Below are 22,601 nucleotides of genomic sequence, written 5' to 3'. Positions count from 1 at the left end.
TCTTTCTTATAAGCACCACTTACATTCTTCGCCCACCCTCTGAGATGTTGACGCAGCCTCCTAATCTTTGCTTGCCACCTCTCAAGGGGACTACCTTCGACCTCCACATTGAGCCAAACAGCTCGCACCATATCACAAAACCCTTCTCTAAGCAACCACCCCAATTCAAATTTGAATTGTTGTTGGTAAGTCAGAGAAGAAGTATTTGTGTTGCATAACAGTGGAGTATGATCCGAAATCTCTCTGCTCAAAGCATGAATAGTTGTAAGTGGATAATTGGCTTCAAAGTCTGTACAAACTAAAATTCTATCCAACTTTTCAAAAGTTTGATTTTGCAAATTATTTGCCCAGGTGAACTTTCTACCTGTCAGCTCTAACTCTGTTAAATTTAGAGTATCGATAACCGCATTGAAAAGAAAAGGCCATCTATCACTGTAATTACTATTATTCTTCTCAGTTGGGCTACGAATAATATTGAAGTCACCACCCATTATAATAGGTACGGTCTCCTTCGAACATACTCTAACCAATTCTGATAAGAATTGTGATTTGAACTCCTGCTGTGCTGGGCCATAAACTAAAAATAAATTAAATTTAAAATCATCTCCTTTATGGGCGTAATTTAAATCTAATAAAAAAAGTTACCCTCTTCTATCTGACCAATATCAAAAATTTGAGGATTTATCCCAAGAATCATGCCACCAGATCTACCTCTCGGAGCCATGCAATGCCAAAGAAAATCTCTACCAGCGTAGATATTATTCAATGTTGTTTGCGGGAAACTGGCCCTCCCAGTCTCTGATAAAGCAATAAAATCTAAATCCTTTTCTTTTGTCAAGTCAGATAGAAATCTGTATTTCTTTGAATCTGCGAACCCGTTACAATTCCAAAAAATTACTTTCATCTTGAACAATTTTTATTTTTTTATTGTTTCTCTTTGGTTTAACCTTCTTAGATCGTGATACAGGGGTTTGCGACACAAAGGGTCGCAGCCCCCATCACAAAGATCTTCAGCAATATCAGCACAAATTAAATTTAGCATATCTAAGTCCACGGTTTCTTCAATAGAGCAAACAGTAGAAGTATCATCAATGACATCATTCTAAATATTTAACACATTACTCGAAGTTATTCTACTGGATTCAAGATCTTTTAAATTTTTAATTGATTCTGAAATTTCCTGTGCATTGGACCTAAAAGAAACATCTAATATACTAGCTGACTGCAACATAATAGAATCATCAAAAGAATCAAAAGACTGGGTTTGAATTTCTTTACCTTTGAGTGAAGAGTTTTCTAGATTTTTCTGCGCTTTTAATTTCGAAGCTTTTCTCCAAAGAATCTTGCTCCGATGTAGACGCGTTCCTCTTGCTAGATCTCACTGGTGACACTGTCCCACTACCCAGTCCTTTATTCAGCATACTAGTTTTCCACTGTGCCGAGCCATCTTGAGTAATTCCAGTCTAGGAGCAGCAACACCATAGGCTTAACTGAATTTTCCTTGATCACCACTAAGTCCTCCTAGACAGCGGTTGCCTCTGTACTAATATCAGCCATGTAGCGCAGCCAGCTGCTCAGTAGGCGCACCTGTGGCAGTGTTATTCCCCTGCTGTCACGCTCGGTGCCCTGATGCATTAGACTGTTGTTGTCGGAACTCCCAAAATGTGCCAATTGCCCAAATAATAGGGAACTCTCGAAATTCTTTTGGAAGGCCCCTAAATTGCACCCACACTTTATCAATTTCATATTTATACCTCATTTTCAACCCCCTTCTCGAACCGGATCTTTCCTTTCACGGTCTTAGTATCCATTGGGCCCCAGTTCACCATGTGGTTAAGCACTTCAGATGTGGGAAAATTAGTGATAAAGGCATCAGTACCCTTTTCAGAAATCACCCAACTATTTCCAGGTAGTAGTTTTCCAGTTCCACTGCTAATTGATCAGCAGTAAGAGAACCTTCCAAAACACGTACCACAGCTGATTTATCCTCTGAAGTTAATTTTGGATTTTCTGCCACAGGTATAAAATAGAAGCCCAAACCTTCTACTGCATAACCGCAAGGTATAGCAGTAGAGTTTAGATTTTTCAAATTTGGACAAACTTTCTTGACATGATCACCAAAACATAAATCGCAACAAAGCACCGTGGTACAAACGGACATTGTATGACCTTTAGTATGGCAACGATAACAATAAGGTTTACCTTGCTTTTATGGTTCCCTCCTTTATGAGATGACTCTGGCACATCTAGCATGCATGAGCAGGATTTAAAACCTTCTACTGCATAACCTCTAGCTTTCATAACGTGCTTCCTCACTCCCGGGACATGTACGTTGATTAAGTAATCCTCCCAGTCCACGCTACGCACGTCAGAGTGGAACCTCGCCCTCTCCTCCTCCGACATCTCTGCGAGAAGCGCCTCCGTGTTGGCGGTGTCGAACCTGCAGCCGTAGAAGGTGTAGGGCTCATAGATGCGGCCGAGGTGCATGATGTGTGCGATGACAGCCTTGCGGAGCCGCTCGGCGGACGCTGGGCGCCTCGCCCACCGCGTTAGCGTCGCGTTCGTCTCCGTGTTGCTGGCATACTGCTCCATGCTGTCGCAAAACCGCATCGGTTGCACCGGATGGGCTGCCCCGCCGCGTCGACCACGGGTGATCTAGAGAAGTGGTGGAAGACGGACTGGAACACGTCTCGGAACACCAGCGGGTTTACTGTCGATGACGCCACCTGATACACGTGCATTCCCGGTGCTGCCACCTGTGTCCGTGTATGCTTTGCCATAGATGCCAGCGTTACGTTCGCCACAATGTCCGCCGGAATCTAGCTTACCCCACCAAATTAGGAGTATGAAGATATATAGCCATGCATTAGGAACGATACTGATCTTTCAGGACCTTTATATCGAGTAATCTGCTATACATGTATATTACCAAATCAAGAATGCAGTCCGGATCGCCGAGGAAGCTGCACATCTGTCCTTTTCCGTAGTAGACTATAATAGGATCCAACATCCTGAGTTCATATGCCAATGAAGAAAAGGGATGAAAGCTTGACCAAAAAAAAAAAAAAAAAAAATATATATATATATATATATATATGGTAGTTATTCACATACTAGTAACTTAAAGTAATATTACCAATTTTTTTACACACGTCCTATAATCGAGTCGCCTGAAATTATTTGAGATTTCAGGTGATGCGCCAGCGCCCCACCGTGCTTCCCTATCTCCACGTCTGCACCTCTCTCTCTCTCTCTCTCTCTCAGGTGCCCGGCGAGGTCCTCCCCACGCCCAACTGCACCCACCGTGCCATGGACGACAGCTTCGAGCGGATCCGGCAAGGTAGGCTTCCTCCTCCTCCTCCTCCTCCACCATGTCCTCCTCCTCCTCCTCTTGGATCTCCGAGTTAGGGTTCCAGCGAGCTCTCCCTCACTCTCAGCCTCCTCAACTCCAGTGGACTTAGAAAGGGAAGGTTTAGGGGAGGATGACCAGCCAGACGGTGGGGATGGCTGGAGAGAGGTTAGGGGCCCTGGCGGCGGTGGAGGTGGCCGGGCCAGGTCGGGGTGGGGCCACCGTGGCATATTGCTGGAGTTAGAGAAGAAAGCGACGATGGGAAGAGGGAGGTCACTGCGGGCGCGGTAGGGACTGGCCAGAGCTCTGTGGCCGCGGTAGCAGCAGCGGAGCTCCGGCAAGACCCTACCGCCCCGCCGGGGCGGTGGGTGGCGGTGACAGGGGAACGGGCGGGAGTCAGGACGCGGGCTGGAAGAAAGCTTAGGAAGAAGAGGAACAACAGCTAGATCAGCTGGGGGCGTTGAATTTTGATCCAACGGCTGAGAACATCGCTGGAAAAAACAAAAATTCAAACGCCTGGATTATAGCAATTCCTTTTTTATCGTTTCATGTTCTAAGGACCACTTATGTGTGCTTGAGTATTATACGTACTTATAGGATTTTTTTGGATGACACCTGTCGTGGGTTCGAAACCACGGTAAACATTGTTGTTTGTCAGATGTCATTTATCAGTGTGGGTCTCCGGTGGCTCGGTTGGAGCAAAGAACACAAAGAACACAGAGAGGGCGCAACTATCAGGGCCCTACGTACACAGCAGATGATCCTTGTATTCGAGAGCACCCAAATCGGGGGTTACAACAAGGAGTGTAAGAGATTTGGCAGGGGATCGCCCGGTGCTAATCCTAAGCTCATAGGCGGTGAGGTCTCTTTCTCATCGAAGAGGAGAAGACGATGGAGAGGGAGGAGCTCTCGGTACTCCTCTCAGGGTGGCCCTGCTCTTGGTGGAGAGCTCTAGCTGTCCTGAGGATTGATTGATCTGTTTTGTTTCTGTTCATCCTCCCCCTTTATAGGATCCGACTTCCCCTTATATACCGAGGTAGGTCGGGTACGTGGCGGTTTGGGGGCTTAGTCTATGGTCTTCATGCGTTGGAGTCCAGGAGGACGCTGCTATGGCATGGATGGACCTCGGTGTTGTCGTGGAGTCAGAGAAGGTCTGGGCGTCGTCTGGCTCCTCGGCTCTGACTCTCTGACCATCAGGCCTTGTCGGCTTGGACTGGCCTCCATCAGGTGCACCGTCTAGAGGCTTCCTTGGTGGCGAAGGCGTCTGGATTGAGGGGCTGACGAGCGACCCTGAAGCCCCCATGCCCCTAAAGCCGTCGGAGGGTTTTTCCCCTTGTGTCATGCCTCGTGTGTGACTTTGTCGAAGGAGTGGATGACAGCGCTGCGCTTGTTGGGCAGCACCATGAAGCCCCCGAGCCCTAGGCGCTTAGGGCACTTGGTTCTAGCCTGGCCCTTGGCCTTCGCTGATGGTGGAGTTAAGGATCAGGCTCAGGTGAGCCCCCGAGCCCTGAGTAGAAGCCGAGGGCGTGCTCGAGTTCTGCCCAATCCTTGGCCAAAAGGTGCGTGCGAGCACACTTGATGGGTGTATCCACCGAGCCCCGAGCAATCTGGAGGGGTCGTCGGTGAAAGCCTAGTTTGGTTTTGGCACATTGATGAAAACCTAATTGGACTAACCCTTTGTCTAAGTGATGGATGAGCTATGGGTGGCCCAAGGCCAAGTGATGGAGCTAGAAGATGATGGTCATGAGGATGGTGATGGCCTAATTGAAAATCAAGCCTCCAACTTGGAAAAGAAGAAAGACAAAAGCAAAATTGGCTCAAGGCAAAGGTATAACTAATAGGGCCATTTTATTTTTGTTGGTCAAGACACTATAGAGGTGTGATAGGGTTTAGGATAGATGGCCTTACTATTAAGAGAGGTGCTCTATTAGACAATTCTGTCATCCAGTGCCACTAGGTGTTGGAATTCATGCATTGCATTTTAGGCCAAGTGCACTTCAGAGAGCAAGTGAATATATTTATTGAAAATGTTTTTGAGAAAAGCTAACTTGGCTCTAACATGTTTTAGAAAAACATCTTGAGAGTTAGCATCGCTTGTGGAGAGTTGCTTGGGTTGTCCGTGGGTCAAAAATGTGACAAAGTTTGCAACTAAAAACAGCCATCAGCTGGGGTGGCACCGATGTGTCTGGTGTACACCGCCACTGGAAGGGCGGTGCACCACCGCTGGCACCGCCACCCCAGGGCGGTGTCCCTGCCCCTTTATTCCAAAGATTTGGGGAAATGGTGTTGGTCACCACCATGGTCACCGCCACCCAATGGGAGTGAGTGAGGAAAGAGTTGGAGAAGTGCCGAGGTTGTCGGCAACCTCCCTTAGTGTGCTCACTACACTTAGCGAAGAGTGTCGGAGCTAGCAACTCCTCCACTTGTACCTCTACAATCGTCTTACTGCTTGGAGTAAGAAGTTCATGTTTAACTTTGGCACTGATTTCTTAAGAAAGCTACCTTTGATCATTATAAACTTGTGGGTTCGTCGTCCATCCTTGTGATGGGTACTCTAGTAGAAGGGCCCTGATAAAGACAGATAACCCTTGCATGCGCACTAGAGTAATAGTTGATAGCGTAGACGTGGTGTCTAGGCTAGAAGCTATCTTCGTTTGCCTCGTTTAACATGGTTGAGGGGTAGGCGACAGGTGGTGATAGCCCTGTCTATCCCTCGTACTTCCCCATCCGGGTTCGACGTAGAGCTATAGGTCGGTATCACTTGACAGACCAGGTGTAAGCTGGTGCCTGAACTAAGTCTATAGTGTCTAGGTTATCTTTCGCTTAGGATAATCCATCCTTGGAAAAAACCTCACTACCCAAGCTATCCCTTTTACTTGTTTTTCTTTAGGTGAACTAGCTAAGAGACTTACAGATCCGTTCATTTGCGAAAATACGATAAACCAACCTGAATACTTCCGGGTGAAGTGCTACAACGATGTATTCGTGCGCTTGTGGATTTCTCTGCTTATGCTAAGAACACCAACAAGGATTTCTAAGCGCCTGCTAGAGAACGGTTGTCGTAATTATCTCTAAACCTAGTTTGCATGTGTATCTTTTTATTTTATCTTTCTTTTTCTTTTTAATCTTTTACAATGGAGCACAAAAACCATCCAAAACCTTCTTCTGCTCCCAAGGGCGAGTTCGTAGAACACCATAGTCATCGAAGCCAATCACAGCTTCTAGTTATGAACTCTACCCTGGCTTTATAGCCATGGTTCGGGAACAAACCTTCTCGGGTTTAGATTATGAAAACCCGTACACACGCTTAAGGGAGTTTGAGCAGCCTCTATGCTTGACTGACCATTTTCAAGGATGTCACAAGAAACAATTCGGTGGAAGTTGTTTTCTTTCTCACTTGATGAGAGGGCAAAACAATGGTACACCCACAACGTAGGGAAGGTAGCTAGTGATTAGGAAGAACTATGGAACAAATTCTATATCGCGTTCTTCCCTATATCCTAAATCGCTGCCCTACGACAAGAGATCCTCAACTTCCAACAAAAAGAGAAGGAAATCATAGGTGCAGCCTGGGGACTGTTTTTCAATCCTATCAAGGTCCGGCCCAGACTTGTCTATACCAAGCCATGTGTTGTTACAAGTATTTTTGGCTAGGGCTTAGCAAGGAATCTACCCTACAACTTGACATAACTGTCGGAGGTTCATTCACGCACAAAACCACCGAGGAAGGAGAAGCCTTCCTAGACCCGCATTTTAGAGAACGCTCCTCCCTTGGAACCCTTCCATGTAGAAACCGATGCTAAGGTCATGAGGAAGTCTCTTCGGTCGAGGCCGAACCTACACTCTCCATTCAAGAACCCTCACCTGAACCAGAAGATCCGGAGGAAGATTTCCAGCCTTCGGACCTTCCACCTTTCCAGGATGACCTTTTCAAATATTTCAGAAACACCTCGAAATACTCATGCCAAAAGAAACCACCAGTTCCTGTCACTCCTTTAGACTCAATTAGACAAAGAATTCCTTAGGGAATCCATCAAGGAGTTGACTGCTATCATGAGCAGGGAGTGGGTGGAAGAAGCAGAGCGTTCTCCTAAAGAAATTTAGATCTACGCCCTCCTTCTTCCATTAGCTGCAAGGTCCTCAGAACAATGGTGGATGTACTTTACTCACCCACTATCGGAGCAAATAAAATGTCTACATCCTTTGCATATGCCTATTTCGGCGATGAGCCCCTTGCCTCGACAAACAAATCTCTTAGAAACGCTCCATGGACTATCCGAAAGGGACATGGAATTCTGCACAACACTATGATTCATTACAACAATGTCATAATGGCTCTCGATTTCCATGTTTTTGACATTAAAGATTTCAACATTATGATAGGGCATCCCCTAGAAACACTTTTCATAGAGCCGCTATCATCAGGGGATCTGGACGTAAAAATAGGGAGAAACATGTTTTCCATTCCTATCACCCGAGCCAAAAACTCAGTGGCAGACACTCTCCCCTACCCAAAACCGCCCAAGGAAGTCATATCGGTCTCACAATTTGAGTCCCCCGAGTCGTCCTTAGAAAAGCATGCCAAACTCTTCATAAAAGAAGAGGACAACTTTGGCAAAACCATTGACCTTCCTCAAGAGGAAGCAACCGGCGCGACCTCCCATTGAACATAAACCCTACCAGCTGGCTTGCGTTACGCTTTCTTGAATGGCGACAAAGAAGCTCTTGTAATCATAAGCGACAAGCTTACTAATGAGGAGACGTCCAAACTCATCGCTATCCTAGAAAAATATAGGTCAGTTTTTTTGTATTCACTCCAAGATCTTAAGGGGATAAGTCCAACGCTTTGCACCCATCGTATTTCAATTGACCCAGCAAGCACACCATCACGTTAACCCCAACGTAGGCTGAATAATACGATGCGGGAAGTCATGAAGAAGGATGTCCTAAAACTTCTTCACGCCGGGATTATCTATCCCGTACCACATAGCGACTGGGTCAGCCCCGTCCAAGTGGTGCCCAAGAAAGGGGGCATGACGGTCGTAGAAAACAATAAGAATGAATTGATCCCACAACAAACCATCACAGGGTGGAGAATGTATGTAGACTACCTAAAACTCAACGCGGCCACAAAGAAAGACCACTACCCTTCATTGACGAAATGTTAGAACGGTAGCGAAGCACTCTTTCTTTTGTTTTCCTCAATGGGTATTCGGGGTATCATCAAATTCCGATCCACCCAGACGATCAAAGCAAGACTACTTTCACATGCCCATACAGAACATATGCATATAGATGAATGTCTTTCGGGCTGTGCAATGCACCCGCTTCTTTTCAAAGGTGCATGATGTCAATTTTCTCAGACATGATAGAAGAAATTATGCATGTTTTTATGGATAATTTTTCAGTCTAAGAAAAAACCTTTGACCACTGTCTAGAGAACTTAGACAAAGTCTTGCAACGATGTTAGGAAAAAGATTTAGTGCTTAATTGGGAAAAATGTCATTTCATGGTTCGAGAAGGCATCGTTCTTGGACACTTAGTTTCTGAAATTGAGGTTCACAAGGCTAAAATTGAGGTTATAGAACAACTACCATCCCTTGTGAACATAAAAGGAATCCGCAGCTTTTTAGGACACGTAGGTTTTTATAGATGTTTCATTAAAGACTTCTCGCAAATCTCTAGACCATTAACAAACCTGCTAGCTAAGGATGTTCCCTTTGAGTTCACTGATGAGTACTTAAATGCTTTTCATACACTCAAGAAAGCCATCATCTCAGCACCAATCATCCAACCACCTAATTGGTCGCTACCCTTTGAAATAATGTGTGATGCTAGTGATTATGCCGTTGGTGCGGTCCTTGGCCAAACCAAAGATAAAAAGCATCATGCAATTACCGATGCTAGCAAAACACTGATGGGGCACAACTCAATTATGCCACTACTGAAAAAGAACTCCTCGCAGTTGTCTTTGCTATTGATAAATTTAGATCTTACTTAGTGAGAGCAAAAGTAATTGTTTACACTAATCATGGTCCACTCAAATACTTGCTCACTAAGAAAGATGCAAAACCATGCCTAATAAGATGGATTCTCTTACTTCAAGAATTTGACTTAGAAATAAAAGATAAAAATAGAGTAGAGAATACCGTTGTAGATCATCTATCGCATATGTAAGTCACTGACATGCAGGAACTTCCAATTAATGACTTTCTACGTGATGACATGTTTGCTGAGGGTGACGGATTCAAACCCATGGTACGCGAACATTGTGAATTTTATGGTTCAGGGTATGTACCACCGGGCAAGAACAAGAAGAAGCTACAAGCCGAAAGCAGACGTCACCTTTAGGATGACCCGTACCTCTATAGGATATGCTTCGATGGCTTGTTAAGAAGGTGCGTGCCCATGGCGGAGCATATACAAATCATCAAAAAGTGCCATGCAGCTCCGTATGGAGGACACTATGGAGCATTCCGCACTCAAGCCAAAATCTGGCAGTGCGGATTCTTTGGCCGACGATGTACAAAGACACCAAAGAGTTCATACGAAGGTGTCGGAAATGACAGCTGCAAGGTGGCATCACCTCTCGCAATGCAATGTCCCTCCACTACAATCTTCAAATAGAAATATTTGATGTGCGGGGCATTGACTTCATGGGGCCGTTCCAAAAGTCCCAAGACTGAGAGTACATCCTTGTCACCGTTGATTATGTGTCAAAGTGGGTGGAAGCGTTGCCGTGCAGAGTTGCCGATGCCAAGCAAGGAAGAAAAATGTTCCATGAAGTGATCTTCCCTCGCTTTAGAACACCAAGGATGGTGGTAAGCGATGGAGGGTCTCACTTCATCGACGTGACTTTCAGAGCCTTCCTAAGGGAACTTGGGGCCAAACACACCGTTGCCACCCCGTATCACCCTCAAACCAGTGGCCAGGCGAAAGCTTCAAACAAACAAATAAAAAATATCCTACAGAAGACGGTCAATGAAATGGGGAAGGGATGGAAGAACAAGCTTCCTGATGCACTCTGGGCATACAGGATAGCTTATAAAACCCCGATAGGCATGTCACCGTTCCATCTTGTCTACAGAAAAAGTTGTCACTTACCAGTCGAGCTTGAACACCGATCTCACTAGGAAATCAAGACCTGGAACATGGATGTTAAACTAGCCGACAAAAACCGATAGAAACAAATCTCCGAGCTAGAAGAATGGCGTGAGAAAGCATACCACAGTGCCAGGCTCTACAAAGAAAGGACCAAGAGATGGCATGACCATTGAATTCGACAAAAAGAATTCAAGGAGGGAGACAAAGTCTTACTTTTCAACTCCCGAGTCAAGGTCCTCAGTAAAGGAAAACTACACAACAAATGGGAAGGACCATTCACCATCGTCAACTCGTCAACACATGTGCAATTACCATCCAGGACAATGATGGTAACACTTTTAAAGTTAATGGTCAAAGATTGGAAATTTTCCTAGAACCTTCTCATGATATTGATCAAGAAATTGATAAAATAGATTTAATCACTTTTAATGAATTTACTGCAAATCTATGAAAATTTAAAATATTTCTAACATATTCTTGCACTACTCACATGTATTTTTCATTCATAATCATGGACTATGTGAAAATAATACCTTGCTCATGTTTTGTTTAAAGTAAATTTTACCAACCATGCTTAAAAAATTCAATGGACAAATTTTGAAAACCGAGAGGAATAGATATTAATGCATGGAAGAACATCTAGAAGGAGCCCTAGCCAGGGTGGGCGCTCCTCAAGGGACGTGCGATCCCAAGGCTCGGTTGAACCCCTCCTGGCTCCTCTCGAGCCCTGTCTGCGGGGATAACCCCTTATGACCGAGTGCTTCATGATCCTTTAGGGTTTGGCACAGAAATATCCCTCCATCGCACAGTAGCTGAGCCTATATAAAGCACCCTAAGCCTCTCTTCACCTCACCCCAAAACTTTCTTTTCTCCCTCTCAAGCACTCTTCCAGAGCAATCCTAGTTGAGCCATGGCCGACAAGGCACTTGCTCTGTACACTGGCTCCAGCTCCACCTTCAACTTAGGGGAAATTCCACAAGCCACCAACCCAGTCCCAGAAAACACCTTGGTGAGAGAAGAAGCGAGAGTTGTCACGATGGCTCTACTTGCCGTCATGCCTCCACTCTTTAGCGATGCAAGTGGAGGCACGAGTGTGCGGTCCACTACAAGGACCAAGGCGCCGCAAGATGGCGCCCAGCTTAGGCGGGCACCACCGTCAAGATTGGCTTCGGGGGCCGACAGCCTCGAGAGAAAAACTCTAGAGAGTACGGAAAAAAGTGTTCATGTAACGCTTTCGGGCAACACCATTTATAGTCGTAGCTACATTGTAATGGGCATTCAAAAGCCCGATGGCGGGTGTGGGAAGGGGCTTATGCACAAACTAGGAAAGGGAAAGGGCCGGCCAACCCCCGTTCAAAAATCTGTCTCAAAGGTGACAGCCGGCTCATCATCCAAGCCCCTTAGGATTAAGAGGGCCAATAAGCCTCCAATCTTAAAACCATGCGCTATCTTTGAGGAGGACGAAGAGCCTTTACCTCCTCAAGATCCTGAAATCACGTCGCTGAAGAATAAGATCACAACCCTACGCGAGGACGTTAGATTCCTTAGGGGCCAGGTAGATAATAGCCAGATTAAGATTAAAGGCCTTGAGCACCTATTGAATGGTCTGTATCTTTAGCTTTGGGCATAGGCTGGCTAAGGTGGCAAGAGCTGTAAGGGTAGACCATGCTCTTGACCTATAAATTCATCTTACCCACAATAATTAGGCGCATGTTTTACTTTTCTTAGTGCTTTCATTCCGATCATTTTCTTTAATTTCCCATCATGTAATGCGCCTCTCATTTTGATGATTGAATAAAGATTTATTTTAGAATTATTTATCTACACTTGTCTTTTGGATTCTTTTTGTTGTCAAATGTAAAATAAAGACAGGTACAAGTGTGGGGGAGGTGCCACAATTACCTCCAATTTACACAGGTACAAGGAAGTTAGGGTTTGGGGGAGAGAGAGATGCATATATACTGATATCCAATGGCTCTCGTTCATCAGATGCTCATCAACGGTGGAGAATAAGTGGGCCACGTCGTGCAGCTCAATAATCGTGCCGTGCCTGAGCCGGCACTGCGGGCCAAAGTTGCAGCCCAGGCACAACACTACTACCGGCTCGTGCTAGGCACACGCGTGATGGGCGTCGGACTGGGCCGTGCTCGGGCCATGCTTTTTAGTACCGTGCTAGTGTTGGCCCAGCGGGCTTGCCCATTTGGCCAAGTATACCGGGCACCACAGCCAATACGTGGATGAGATAGACTGATTTTTGTTTCTTTATTAGCAGTGGGATCCACTCTAACATGAAAGGAGCATTTGCAGATGCTTTTGTAAGCCTAATAAAATTAATTATTAAATGATTAGCACATTTACATGTGTACTGCAGGTAAACTAAGAGAAATGATTATTGGCTTTTTTTTAGCTTATGGAGAAGCTATTTAAGAGCAACTCTAAGAGAACCTTTATATCCTTCCAAATTTATAAGAATAGAGATTTTAGTGAAAAAAAACTTCAACAATCTCTTTAAATGGATCTTCAAATATAAACATCCTCTATTCTGGATTTTTCACTAGACAAAGATGAAGAACGAGAATGACTCTATAGAGTGTACACAGGACACAAAAAAGCTGGTAGAGGATACAAAGGTATAGAAAACGAATTTTACTTAAAAATGACAGATTTGGAGAGTAAATTTTATAAAGACTCTTGGAGTGCTTTAATGCTTGGGTTTTAGAGCACACTCAAGATGCCATGAAAGATGGTGGTTCTTTTGATTTAGTTTTTTATTTCTTAAGAAAAATAAATGATAAAGATCATGACATTGGTTTTGTATCTTCTATGCAATTAAATTTGTAGGTTTTTAATATGTTCATCTAAGCCGCATGCCACGTGTATCCCCATAAGAGTAGTGCGCAATGCAAAAATTCGTGATCTTGTTACCATGCACGGACATATATCTAGCATATAATAATATGTTACTGACCTATTCCCTTGTATCCAACCTGGGAAGGGGTCCCTTAAGGTGCTTTCAATGACGCTCGGCCTGATAATGACCACCGGTATCTCTCCTCGCATGCTGTTGATGACCATCTCCCCCATGGCCTTGGTGAACACATAAGTATCTTGCCAGCCATGATGTTTTGCCCTACAAATTAAATGACAAACAACACATACCAAACAAAACATACATGTGATGTAATTAATGTAATCCTACATCATGCATGCATATGTATTTGGGACCGTACCACACAGCATCTTGAGGCGGATTGACAACTCAATATATAGCAATACCTTTTTAGGCCTAAATCTTTCATTTCTTGAGTATAAGAAGCTTGATCATCTGATTTGTTGTGTGGTCAAATGCCAGCTTGATCTCTGCCTCAATATCAAGAGCGGCACGGTTCGCAGCATGCTCTGAAGGGCATTCTGCGGAGCTTAATAGTATCTCATTTGCTATGGAGTCTCCCATTCGAAACGGCTTCTCTAGCGCCACGCCTTGCCTCTTCCCATTCACATATGCTGATCAACAAACATATATACATAGCATACACACATATGTCAACCGGCCGAGAGGGATTGTAACTCATATATATAGTGTACATACAAAGTTTCACCATAAGAAAAAATTAAAGTACATGCACTTCAGTTTCATGCACACTCGCTTGACCTCACCTGTTGACACATGCAAGAAGAGCTTCAATCTTCGGAACCTCTGTGCGAAACTCATGATCCGGAGCGGCCCAAGGGTGTTGATGTCCATTGCAACGTCATACCTGCGATATATCAGTGGCCCTGATCCAGCTGATCGAAATATATATTTATCCTTTGGGCTTGTTCGGTTAGCTTCGAATGAGACTAGGAATCATTCCACCTTGATCAAGCTTATATAAATTAGCTAACTATTTAGGCTGAGAATCTTTCCAAGGAATGGTTCCCAGGGAACTGAACAAGGCCTCAATGAATATATTGGTATACATATTCGATCACGAACCGAACCTCTCGTGGAAAGTGGTATTCCCTGCCGAGTTTACGATGATATCTACTTCGTCCTGGATTTTGTGGGCCAACTCCTGGGCAATGCCGAGGTTGTTCTCCCTAATATCGCCGATGATAGGAACTAACTTTCTTGCTATAAAGCTGTGGAAGGCTTTCCCGTGGATTTCCTGCAAACATTTGAACAGTTCTGCGTCTACAACCTGCACATGACATCCACAGTGCCACTTGAGCATTATTGTGGGGTTTTTGACAGGAACAGCTAGCACAAATATTCCACTAGCTACTTAATCCTCGAATAATATATCTTGTGAAAATATTATTTCTATAAGATATATTTCATGGGACATGCATGTGACGCGCGTGTGGGGGATGCCCCTGCTGTTTCCTAGAAAAAGGTGAATACAGCGAAGTCTAATTTTTTTTTTAAACTGGATATCGATTCATTACTCATTGGCTAACAAATTGTTAGCAACAATTACAGAGACGTTGCCTGGCATGGAGGTAGAAAAATTCTCCTCACCCTCAGTATGGAGATGACCCAGCACAGCCAGCTCATGAGCGGCTCTACTACAATCTCTACCAACAAAAACAAACTCGAAAGAAAGTAAATTTAGACTCAACGGGGCTTTAATTTCATCAACCAGGTGCCCTGCAGCCGCCCCATCATACGAGTTCGTCTTGATTGCAGCCACCACTTCTTGAGCATCAGTTTCCACAATTACGCACCCAATACCCAAATCCACCGCCATCTGGAGCCCTTGGAGACAGGCGATCAGCTCAGCTTGAAACGCACTGAGGAGATAATTCACCTTGCCTCTCCCCGTTTGCACAACATCAGGTCATCAGCATCACTGTCTCTCACAAGGAAACCCCAGCTGACCGCTCGTGATTCAAGGAGAAAAGAAGCATCATAGTTCAGCTTCAGTACATCCTCCGATGGCTTGGTCCAATGCACCCGACGATTCCCTTGTTGCACCGAACGTTTGCTGAGCAATACAATATTCTCCTTGGCATATAACTCAATGCTTCTTGCCAACATTTCTGGACTTCACCGCCGGCCCTCCTCCTTGATCAAGTTCCTTTCAGTCCAAATAAACCACAAGCCGATACCATCAACAGCTTCTTTTGCTCCCTGGCGTTCAGAATAATCTCCACCGCACCTTGAGCGGTTGGAATAGACTCCAGTGCAGCTCTCTCCTCTTCCAAGCCGAGAAGTCGCGACAAGTGTTTAGCCAGACGGAATTCAAAGAACAAATGCCCCCCATCTTCACCCATATGATCGCGTACCGGACATCTTGTGCTTATCTTCATGCCGCGTTGAGCCAGGTTACATCGAAGAGGGTGGCTGTTGTGTGCAAACCGCCAGAGGAAGTGCTTGATTTTGTTGGGGCACTTAAGCTTCCAAATGTCCTTCCAAAACCCATTCACGGCAGTACCACTGCTTCCTTGCTATCCATTTATGACTCTATTCCTCAGCGTATCCGCTCGGCCGACCTTATAGGCACTCTTGACAAAGAAAACTCCATGTTTATCAAAATGCCATGCTAAGGTATTATCTCGGCCCTGATGGACAGGAAGAGCCAAGATCAGATCAGTTCAGCATCCTCTTCCCAGAAGGGAATCACGGAACAGCGTCACATCCCAGCTCCCGTGTAAGGGTCAATCAATTCTGCCACCTCTGAGAGCAGGTTTGAGCCCCTCGGCGTGATCAGTCGTCTTGAAGAATCCCTCGGAATCCAAAGATAAGACCAAATATTTAGTCCTACTCCGTCTCCTACTCTCCAAATCATACCATTCTTCACAATTTCCAGGCCCCTAAGAATGCTCCTCCACGGATATGACATACCAGTCTTTGGTCTTGCTTCTAGAGCCGAACAGGTTTCAAAGTATTTGGCTTTCAACACCGTAGCGAACAATGAGTCTGGATGCTGCCATAATCGCCAACATTGCTTGGCAAGCATTGCCAAATTGAACAAATGGATGTCCCTAAAGCCAAGACCACCCTCCTCTTTCGGTTTTAGCATTTGCTCCTTACTCAGTCAGTGGATTTTGTGCTTTCCTTTCTGATGATTCCACCAGAAACGACATATCATTGCTCCAATTTGATCACATAGGGTTTTTGAGAGATCGAAGCAACCCATCATGAAGCTTGGGATAGCCTGCACAACTGCCTTGATCAAGATCTCCTTCCCCACCCCAGACAAAAAATTTCTCATTCCACCCTTGCATACACTTCCAGATTCGGTCTTTCAAATAAGCAAAAGTATTCATCTTGGACCTTCCCACATGCACTGGCAACCCCAAGTACTACTCATTCATCGTTTCCTTTGTAACGTGCAGAAGATCACACACCACCTTCTTCTGGCTCGGCTCTGTGTTCTTGCTAAAAAGTATTGCTGACTTTGCTTTGTTGATGACCAGGCCGAATTGAACAATCTTCATATAGCTGAAGAATCGTCTGCAAATGCGTGCAATCCCCTTGGTTCGCTTGAATCAAGATTAGTGAGTCATCGGCAAAAGGAGGTGAGAAATGCTTGGTGCATTGTGGCAGGCTTGTGATCTCTGTGCACCCCCCCCCCCCCCCCTCTTTTTCATGATGAAAGACAATTTCATTAAAAAACACCCACACATAACCAAGGCAATTGGTCATTATCTTGATCCCTCAACCACTCCATAATCAGATTGGGATTCTCCATATATCCCGGTAAACCTCCATTTAGCACCACCCGTCTCCAAGACCTCCAAATCGATGTGATTTTTTATTTGCTTCTCAAAACCACATTGATCCCACTCCTCCACAATGCAACAATTCCCACGCTTTTTCCTTCACAATCAACCACCTCCAAATTCGTCATTCCCAATTTCTTCATAAAGACCTGCATCCTTTTCTCATCTAGTTTGGTTTCTGACAAGAAAAGAATGTCGGCTTCCTCAGCTTTTTGGCACCAAAAAAAACCCATGAACTGTCGAGGCATTTCCCAACCCCTAGCACAGTTCCAAGAAATGAGCTTCATTGGTCCTCGCAGGACCAATCCGCCGATCCCGCCTTCTTCATTTCGTCAACCGCAACAACCTCAGTGACCTTGCCCACTTTCGACACCCAATCCTGTCCATCAACATCCATATCCTCCTCACCATGCTACCTCTTCATGTCTAGGGATTTAATGTGTCATCGCCCTTCCTGCCACCTCCCTAAGTTCTCTTCATCCGCTTGAAACCCTGACCAGATCCTTGGCTCCCTTCTCTTTCTCTAGGCTCAGCACCGCCTCGCCAACAGTGCCCTGCATGGAACTGTTCACACCTCCATTCAGCATGGCGTTCTCCACCCCTTTAGAGCAGGCTTGGGTCACGTCGGCAGTACCTGCTTTCTCCTTCCCCGATTCAACATTGGGAGAGTCGAAAGTTAGAGCTTTCTTCGACCCCCCACCGATGTACTCGGCTTTGTCCCCTTTAGAGGGCTTATGATCTCCTGCTCCTCCCCTCTAGGAAGCCCTTTCTCGCCCCCTTGATTTCTCCTCCTTGCGTGAACTCTCACCATCGCTGCCCCTCCGGCTATGGCTGCCCCAACCGCCTGATCCCCCGACTTCTCTCCCCCTAGAGCTCCTCCAAGGAAGTTGGTACCGCTGCTCTCCCGATTTGCTCCTGCAGTCCTCCCTGAACTTCTTCTCAGGGATAAAACGCAAAGCTCTACTAAACTGTTGGGCCTCTCCCTTCTGCAATTGGACTTCGCAAAGATGATTTGTATGTCCAATCAGTCCACAGGTATAACAAAAATCCAGAAGATATTTATAAACAAGAGGGCACCACTTCATCTTCTCTTTTGGATCACCCCCCACATCCATAGTCACCCCTCTCATAAACAGCTTGTGAATGTCAAGTTTCACCTTGACTCTCATGTACTTACCAACCGCCATGTCATCGTCATCTACATCTACCTCTAGAACATCGCTAATCATCTCTCCCGCCGCTTTATTCATCAACCCAAGCGACATCTTCATGACTCGCACCCAGACTGGGATGAAGGTGAACTCCACCTCATCTATGGTCTTTTCGCCATCAAAGTCAGCCACCACAACCAAATCCTTGCCAAACATCCATGGGCCATCTTCCAACACCCTCATCTTTCCCGATCCTTGCAAAAACGTGCAGAGAAACCAGTTCTCGCGGCCCCCAGATCCTTGCACTCCACTCCTCTAAGAGGACACCACACCCACCCAAGAGACAGTTCCAGGGCGTTTGCTCTAACTGATTTTTCAGCCATGACTTTTGCCACCGCCTGCGGATCCATCCGCCCCAGGTCGCTGCCTTCGCACCGCCGATCTTGATGCTTTTCATCTCATTGCCTGACAACTTCAGCTTCTCCATTAAACCCGACACTCCATCACCTCTTGGATTCATTGGATCCCTACCAGCGGTTGCACGAACACAACCCTCATTTCCCGGGTGACCTAACTCTCGGCTAGCAGGAGAAGGCTGGGCTCCAATTGGAGAGTTGAATGCGGACATGAACAATGGGTAGGACCATGGACTCGATGTTCGGATCTTGGGAAAAGGATCTGGGCAGGAACTGGAGATGGGAGGGAAAACCCTAGTCGCTCGAAGGGAACTTCCCTTGAGTCGCCAGTAGGCGCCGAGAACGATCTAAACATTGGGTGGATTCCAATGAGTTTTTGTGTTAGAAGTCTAAATATTATCGTGGCAACATCTGCGTATCGTGTTTTTTTATTAAAAAACATAATCAATGATACTAGTGTTTGTTCTGCAAAAAAAATGATAGTACTGTCTACCTTCTACCATCAATGATATCCTACCGCCACCTGCGGGATTTGTAGATCAAAAACTATGATGCTTGCTCACTCAGTCCTAAAACAAGTGCACATCTCATATTTCAAGGAGTCAACTAATCTTCAATTCAACTAACCTTGTAAAAAATAATAATATTACTTGCAATTCTAAATTGGTTCACTGTGAAAATATATGATGTGGTTAATCTAACGAAGTTTATTTGATATCATAACTATTGGTAAATTGTTATATACATTTGATCAAATTTAGCGTGCATTGACTCCTTGAAGTGAGAGATGAGCGCTTATTTTGGAACGAAGACAGTATATATCACTGACCGTTCTTTTAAGTCGGAGAGGTGTTTCTACTGTAGAATCACTTGCGATCGGTACGTCTGTCCTGTTAGTGACTTCTTCTCTACATCTATCTAGTGACTTCGTCTCTACATCTATCTATCTATCTATCTCTTCTCTTCTTCTACATTAAAAAATAGTTAACGGTATCGTCTGCAAGCGTGAGATCGCCCCGCCCTGCCCTGCTTTCCTGTTGGTGGCCAGCGGTTCAACTCAAGGTGACCGAAAAAATAAAAATAATAAACTGACGTGCGGCAGGACACACTGGCTTTGTCTCGTGTATGTGATTTTATACAGCGACACGTAATTTTAAGACGATTTAATAGACATATATAATGGTTATTTTTTAAGTTGTCTCATAGTAATTCACAACTTCTTAATTTATGTTTAGAATAAAAATAAAATTGTGAGTTGTATGTCAACAACAAGTCATATAATGGTAGAATAGTTGTCTTATAGTCCTAAATTTTAGCTTATGAGGTGGTTGTTCCGCGAAACAACGATCGCTTTCTCTCTTCCCTCTCTCTTTCCTCCACATCAGCAAAAATCCTACATGGCACCACACGAGATGACGTACGAGACAACTGACGTGTAGCAATACATGTCCTAAATAAATAGACTCTAGGCAAAAAGATCGGCACAACAAAATGGACGGACCATGGAAAAAAAAGAAAAAGACTGATCTGCGGTGGAACGGAATCAACGGAACACGCTAAGGGTATCGTATGTGGCTCTGCGCGTGTGAGATCGCCCTGCGGCCCTGCCCCATTTTCCAAGGCCCCGTTCGCTTCGCTGAAAAAACAAACCGAAACATTGTTCCGATTGATTTGTTATGAGAGAAAAATATTATTTTGGCTGAAAAAACAACCTGAAAAAGACAGATTATAAGAGAAGCTAACGGGGCTCAAGTTGGTGGCTGGCGGATCAACTCAAGGTGACCCAAAAATAAAAATAAAAAAACTGACGTGCGGCAGAACACGAACACGGTAAATAAATGGACTCCACAGGTGGGCAAAAAAATCTGCACAACAAAACGGACGGACAATGGAAAAAAAAAGAAACAAACTAATCTACGGTGGAATGGAATCGATGGTAGACCTGAGCAAACTGAGGCGAGACCGACCCCAGCTCGATGGGTTTTAGCACACCCACGAACCTTACTGGACAGGGCCTGGACATAAATTCGCTGCCTAGAAAAAAAACTGATCCGAGCCCGGCTCAAAATACTGTTTTTTGCTATTTTACACTATAAAATACGCGGGCGGCCTGCCTAGGCCAGGGCCCGGGCCCAGCCCGAGCTCGGCCCAAAAAATTAGGACTGACCTGCCCAGTGGGACGGTCATGGGCAGGACTTTTCGGCCCGAAATAACCGGGCTTTATTTAGGCCCGGCCCGAACCTGGTCCGGCCCGCAAAATGGTCAGGTCTAATCGATGGAACAACCAGGTGACATAAAAAACTCTATTTTTATCTCTTTCTATTACCACTCTAACTACATGATCCATTAATCAATCTCGACACTCACCCTCGATAATGCTACAAATTTGAAAATGGGTGCTGCAATGTTAGACAAAATTCATAAATATTGGGAAGTGAAGAACAATGTCATGGTTATTGTTACAATCCTTGACCCTAGGTTCAAAATGAGATATATTCAGTTCTATTTTAGTCAGCTTTATGACTCCTCAAGGTGTGAACAAGAGCTTGCTGATATATACAAAGAGTTAGAAGAGCTGTACAAGAAGCATGTGTTGGAGCAACGCCGGAAAATGGGTGGCAGTGGCAGCTCAACCACTCAATCAGCCTCATCATCAAAGGAAACAACTAGCTCAGTGGCTTGTCTTGTTTCAAGGGAATTTCAGTCCTTTCTAGAGTCGAGTGCTTCAGAAAGTTCAAAATCTGAGTTACTTATCTACCTAGATGAGGCAAACCATCATTTACATGATATGAATTTCAACTTACTCCACTATTGGAAAGTGAATGCTCTTAGATTTCCTGTTGTGTCTAGTATGGCAAAGAGGTTCTTAGCTGTCCCAGCTAGAAGCGTATCATTTGAGTCCACTTTCAGTTGTGGAGGTAGAATTCTTGATGACTATAGGAGTTCTTTGAAGCTAGTGATAGTTCAAGCACTAGTTCGTGCATCTAGTTGGATACGAGGTTCTAAAAGTCCTCTTGTTTTTCTGGTATGTGATGCTTAGTCTATTTTTCAACTCTAGTTTTTCCCCAAAAGTTTGTGTATGTAAATATGTAATGCTTAATTATTTTACTGTTTTTACAGAGAAAAGATGGTGATGATGGTGACATTGAGAGTGTGGAGCTTCCCAGCAGTGTGGTGGAAAGCAACTAAGTCTATTTTAGAATGTCCAGCAGTGTGGTGGAAATCATATTTGTTCTCACTTGATGTGTTGTTCACGTACAGGCAACAAGCTACAAGGGAGAAGAGATCTAAGGACCTGTTGGCTGCGCCCCCATGGCTGCTTCTGACTTGCTTTTGGTGTCAATTGGCATGCTGCTGCTGTAACAGCATTACAGCAAAACTATATATATATTTGCTACAGACCTGATCAGTCTAGCACACTAGCTGTTGCTCATTTATTTTGCTTTGTTCTTGAATTCTGTACAGATGAATGGAATCCTTCGATGGACTCATGCTGGACAAAAACTCTAGTTTGATTTGTTGAATTGTGGATCAATCAATGGATGGATTATATTCTCCATTGTTAAATTTATAAGTACTTTGTTTACTTCATTTTAAGTATGCATCTCATGTGCTTGTTGCTCACTTGCTATTATAAATTTATAATCTCTCTCTGTACTGTGTTTTTATGATTTGGCTCGCGAGCCAAACGAGCTAGCTCAAGCTTGCTAGCGAGCCTGCTGGCTCGTTTGTAATCCATTAATCAATCTCGCTACTATATGTCCATTGTATGAAGGAAAATAAAACTTTCAAGAATAGGATTGCTGCAAACAGCATAAACCTGAACTAGCAGTTCTGCCGTTACGTGTTGCAACGTGCAATTCACTAGTACAG

The 22,601-nt window shown here is 44.7% G+C and overlaps 1 pseudogene; it reads right to left on the bottom strand.

Moving 5' to 3' along the window:
- Window positions 1–1,521: 1,521 nt before the first annotated feature.
- Window positions 1,522–22,601, bottom strand: part of LOC136469955 (fatty acyl-CoA reductase 2, chloroplastic-like) — a 69,653-nt pseudogene continuing 48,573 nt past the window's right edge.

Source organism: Miscanthus floridulus, chromosome 8, assembly GCF_019320115.1.
Source record: "Miscanthus floridulus cultivar M001 chromosome 8, ASM1932011v1, whole genome shotgun sequence".
Classification (NCBI taxonomy): domain Eukaryota; kingdom Viridiplantae; phylum Streptophyta; class Magnoliopsida; order Poales; family Poaceae; genus Miscanthus; species Miscanthus floridulus.
This window is presented reverse-complemented; position numbering and strand designations above follow the sequence as displayed.